Consider the following 6,065-nt stretch of genomic DNA (forward strand, 5'->3'; position numbering starts at 1 on the left):
TGGCCCATGTGAGTTGGTCAGTTTTTTTACATGAAAGAACAAAAGGATGCATGTGAAAAGCAGGTAAGTGAGTAGTGGAGTGAAAAAGGACAGAGAAGTTAGACTGGAATGTCCATGTCAGGACTTAATGTGTAACCGTGGAAAGTTACCTAACGTCTCTGAACCTGTTGATGCATCCTTGCAGGGCTCTTCAGGGAGTTCCGCAAGATACGTTTATGCACCTAATGCTCTGTGTGTGGTCATTGTTGGGGTGCATTAGTTCACCTAGTCTGTAGGAGTCAATGTATGTCTCTCTGAGTAGACTAAGTTCCTGCAGTGGAGTGGGCACAGTGCCTGATACATACAAGTGCATCATAAAACACTGAATTATGTCTTCAGCAGCTATGAGCTAAGCTAGTTGGATTTTAAACCTCAACCACAGCCTTCCCGGAATATCTCAACAAACTGGGCCAGCTTCTCAGCTTTCTCCTGGTCTCTTATCTTTGTATAAGCATTTAGAACTAAATTACTGTTAATTCATTGCTCACTCCGAGTTTCCATTATTACATGGACCATAACTCAGAATCACATTTTACTTGTTTTCCTTAGCATGTTTTTTGGAGTTAGTACCTTTCTTTCCTTCTTTTTTTCCTATTTTCTCTTTTTATTCATTTTTCTACTTTCCATCAGCTGCAAACTAAATGTATCCCTCTAAAGTTCGTATGTTGAAGTCCTAATCCCCAGTGTGGTGGTATTTGGAGGTGAGGCCTTTGGAAAGTAATTAGGTCATGAGGATGGAGCCCTCGTGAATGGAATCAGTGCCCTTAGAAGAAGAGACATGAGAAAGATGCCTCAGCCATGTGAGGACCCAGCAAGAAGGCAGGCATCTGCAAAGCAGGAAGAGGGCCCCCCCGCCAGGCACCGAATCTGCTAGTACCTTGTTCTTGGTCTTCCCAGCCTCCAAAACTGAGAGAAATGTTTAAAACACCCAGTTTATGGTATTTTGTTATGGAAGCCCAAGCAGACTAAGACACCATCTATTTTTTTATCTTCCTTTCTTCCTATATTTATTGGGCAGCCAGTATGTGCTAGTTGCTGAGGCAATGGAAAGGCTTATAGACTTATGTGGAGGGTGGGGTGATATAGCAAATAATAGGCAAGTATCATAGCGTGGTAAGTACCACAGCAGAGTGGACTGTGGCCCGAGGGGCACAAATGAGGGTCAGCCCAGTCCTGGTGGTTTCTAGGAGGCAACGTCAGATCTGAGCCAAATTTTTAAGGATGGGCGGGAGGCAGCCAGCCAGATGAAGAGAGTGATGGTGATGGTGGAATGTGTTCCAGGTAGTGGGAGCACCAGGTGCTATTGCATTTTAAAATGCAGTTCACTGGGTCCCTTGCCTCAACAGTGCTGTGCGTACACTTCACATGTTGTTTTTCACTGCAGGGATCCTGGCATGCTATGGAAGCTGCAGTCATTCTGCACGTGTGCTCAACTCAGATATGCACAAGAATTAATATCCCCAGGGACAACCCTCAACCAGGGGGAGACAGGAGCACAAATGGTCAGAGAATGTGACTCCTAAAACCTTTTAAGTCGAGACAGCAACCCTCCTGACACAACAGGAGAAACAATGTGAACATCAAATAAATACAATTCAAGAAACATTCCAGGAAACCTAACGTGTAAAGTATTGGACCAACAGTGAACAAAACAATAGTGAATATGACAGGTGTAGTCCCTGCTCTCTTAGAATCAACAATCCATGAGCAGGTGGCCTTAATCAAAGAATTCCAACTATAATAAGACTATATAATGGGAGAAATGTAGTGCTAGGAGTGTGTAAAAAAAGAAGGGGAAAATAAAGAGTGAGAAAGTGTGCTAGCTATTAAAGATCAGGGGATAACAACAATACAAAGAAAGCCCAATTTTAAAATAGACAAAAGATCTCAATAGACATTTCTTCAGAGACGATATAGAAATGGCCAAGAAGAACATGAAAGATGTTCAATATCATTAGTCATTAGGGAAATGCCAATCAAAACCACAATGAGATATCACTTATACCCATGAGAACGGCTATGACAAAGACAGACAGTAAGTGTTGGCAAGGATATGGAGAAATTGGAATCCTCAGACATTGCCAGTAGGAATGTAAAATGATGCAGCCACTTTGGAATACATTTTGACAGTTCCTCAAAATGTTAAACATAGAGTTACCATATAACCCAGCAATTCCACTTTTAGGTATCTACCCAAAAGAGTTAAAACATGTCCACACAAACTGAACCGTATACTTAAAAGGGTGAATTGTGTGGTATGTGAATTATATCTTAATAAAGCTGTTATGAAAGAATAAAGTCTTGGGAGATAGTGTGAAGACCTCAGTCCAAGAACATTCTAGGAATGGAACAAAGTTTAATATAGGCACAACATTATTAGTAAGAATGGGAGCACCGAAAGATGAGACTGGTGAGGTAGGTATCAAGAGAGGGAAAAGTAGAGGGACATCATAGTGGATCTTTAAGTCTTGTTACATATCAGTGACTTTTTTCCCAAAGGCTAGAAACAAATCTTTTGAGCAAAACCTTTCAGAATTTAAAATTAAAAACACAATACCATTTATATTACCACCCAAAAACATGAAATACTTAGGTATAAATCTAACAAAATATGTACAAGATCTATATGAGAAAAAAATGCAAAACTTTGCTGAAAGAAATCAACTAAATAAATGGAGAGAAATTCCATGTACACGGATAGGAAGACTCAATATTGTCAACATGTTACTTCGTTCCAACTTGATCTATAGGTCCAACGCAATCCCAATCAAAATCCCAACAAGTTATTTTGTGGATATTGACACACTGATTCTGAACTGTATGTGGAGAGGCAAAAGATCCAGAATAGCCAACACGATAGTAAAGGAGAAGAACGAAGTTGGAGGACTGACATGACCTTACTTCAAGACTTAATATAAAACTACAGTAATCGAGACAGTGTGGTATTGGCAACAGAATAGACAAACATATCAGTGGGACAAAATAGCCCCGAAATAGACCCACATAAATATAGTCAACTGATCTTTGACGAAGGAGCAAAGGCAATACAATGGAGAAAAGATAGTCCTTTCATCAAATAATAGTAGAACAATGGGACATCCACATGCAAAAAAATGAATCTAGACACAGCCCTTACACCCTTCACAAATATTAACTCATAGTGGATCATAGACCTAAACGCAAAACGCAAAACTATAAAACTCCTAGAAGCTAACAGAGGAGAAAACCCGGATGAGTTTTTAGATACAACACCAAACGCACAACCTATGAGAGAATTGATAAGCTGAACTTCATTAAAATTAAATTTTTCTGCTCTGCAAAGACAATGTCAAGAGATTAAAAAGACAGACTGCGAGAAAATATTTACAAAAGACACAGCTGATAAAGGATTGTTATCCAAATATACAAAAGACTCTTAAAGCTTAACAATAGGAAAAATAAACAACCCAATTAAAAAGCTAAAGGGGCTGACCTAGTGGCATAGTGGTTAAGTTCGTGCTTCGCTTGGGCGGCCCAGGCTTCGCAGGTTCGGATCCAGAACTAGCACCACTCATCCAGCCACGTTGTGGCAGCATCCCACACAAAGTAGAGGAAGATTGGTACAGATCTTAGGTCCGTGACAATCTTCCTCAAGCAAAAAGAGGAAGATTAGCAACAGATGTTAGCTCAGGGCCAATCTTCCTCACACACACACAATGAGCCAAAGACCTTAGCAGACACCTCACGAAAGATGGTATATGGTGGCAAATGGAAAAATGTTCCACATCATACGTCATCAAAGCAATGCAAATTAAAGCAACAATGAGATACCACCATACACCTATTAGAATGGCCAAAATCCAGAACTCTGACAACACCAAATGCTGGTGAGGATGTGGAGCAACAGGAACTCTCATTCGTTGCTGACTGGAATGCAAAATGGTATAGCCGCCTTTGCAAGACAGTTTTGTCTTACAAAACTAAACATACTCTCGCCATATGATCCAGTAATTGCACTCCTTGGTATTTGCTCACATAAGTGAAAACTTATGTCCACACAAAAACCTGCACACAGATGTTTATAGCAGCTTTATTCATATTTGCTCAAACTTGGAAGCAACCAAGATGTCCTTCAGTAGGTGAATGGATGAGTAAACTGTGGTACATCCAGACAATGGAATGTAATTCAGTTCTAAAAAGAAATGAGCTGGCAAGCCAAGAAGAAGTATGGAGAAAACTTAAATGCATATCACTAAGTGAAAAAAGCCGATTTGAAAAGCCTACATACTGTATGAGTCCAACTCTATAACGTTCGGGAAAAGGCAAAACTATGGCGACAGTTAAAAGATCAGTGGTTGCCAGAGGTTAGAGGGAAGGAGGGATGAATAGGCATGGCACAGGGCACTGTTAGGGGGGTGGAAACACTCTGAATGATACTATAATGGTGGATATATGACATTACGCATTTGTTAAAACAACACCAGGAGTGAACAGTAATGTCACCTGTGGACTTTGGATCGTAGTGATGTGTCATTGGTTCATCGCTTGTGACAAACATACCACTCTGCTGTGCAATCTCGATGGTGGGCGACGGGGAGCGTATGGAACTCTGTACCTTCCACTCAATTTTACTGTGAACCTAAAACTACTCTAAAAACATTGTCTTAATAATAAAAGAAAAAGTCTATTAAAAAGCAAAAGCTTTCAAGATTTTTAAGCAGGGGAATAATATGATTAGCTAGTTATAAAACCGCCCTTCCCTGGTATGTTTACCAACGCATTCTATTTATTCACTTGCTTTCAACATTCAAAACATTACGGTTCTAACTTTTCAAATATTTCAAAGTCAATCATTCACCTCTCTGTGAAATGTCTGCAAATGCATACTTGCAAACAACCCAGCAAAAGCATCAGTGGAGCTGTTTCCACAGAAGGTGCTGGAAGGAATACAGAACCGTACGTGAGGTCCCTAAGCTGATTACTTCTATCTCGGTTCTTCTCCATGCACAAACCCATCATTGACGGTGGCTCCATCCCCGTGTTCTGGCCTGAGGTTACTGAATACATGAATGTAGGCTAACTAATAATTTTGTTTAATGGAAGTAAATGGTCTGCTGTAGAAAATACAGAGAGGTGGCTCTGAAATGGGTGAAAATAGTAAAGTTGAAACCATTTAATGAAGAATTTTAGTGCTTAATAGAGTTTTAGTTTGCTATAACAGGTAATAGGAAACCACAGTAGACTTTTTTTTTAGATTTTTAAAAAGATTTATTATAGTAAAAATTCTCCCAAAAATAATGTATAGACTGAGACATTACTATTAATAGTAGGATTATCCCAAAGAATAAATCGATAAGAGCCTTAATTATTTTAAATGCAAATACAAATGAGATAATATTTTTAAAACACCAACTCAATAAAATTTCCTTTTTCTTTATTGTAAAATATACATAAAATTTACCATTTTAACCATTTATAGTGTACACTTTAGTGGCATTAGGTATATTCAAAATTTTGTACAATCATCACCATTATCCATTTCCAGAACTTTTTCAATGTCCCAAACGGAAACTCTGTACTCACTAAACATTAACTTTCCATTTCCTTCTGGCGCCTGGTCACATCTGTTCTGCTCTCCATAACTATGAATTTGACTACCTAGAGTGCTCCATATAAGCAGAATCATACAATGATTGTACTTTGGTGTCTCACTTAATTCACTTTGTATAATGTTTTCAGTGTTTCATTCGTGTTGTAGCAAATATTAGAATTTCATTCCTTTTAAAAGTAACTAATTCTCTTGTATGCACACACTACATTTCGTTTATGCATCACTTTGTCCATGGACACAGTAGACGTTTAGCTGATGAGAGACATGATAAAAATGATGTAGGAGGAGCACTGCTCTGACAGCCGTATTTTTCCAAATCAGATCGCAGGATATAGGATTTACTTTTTTTTTCAAGTTTGTGAACTTAATTATTTGAATGTTTTCAGAAAGTTATGAAAAATAAAATGCAGCTTCATATTTAATGAATCAGTCCTGA

This window comes from Equus przewalskii, chromosome 1, assembly GCF_037783145.1.
Source record: "Equus przewalskii isolate Varuska chromosome 1, EquPr2, whole genome shotgun sequence".
In the NCBI taxonomy this organism is placed as follows: domain Eukaryota; kingdom Metazoa; phylum Chordata; class Mammalia; order Perissodactyla; family Equidae; genus Equus; species Equus przewalskii.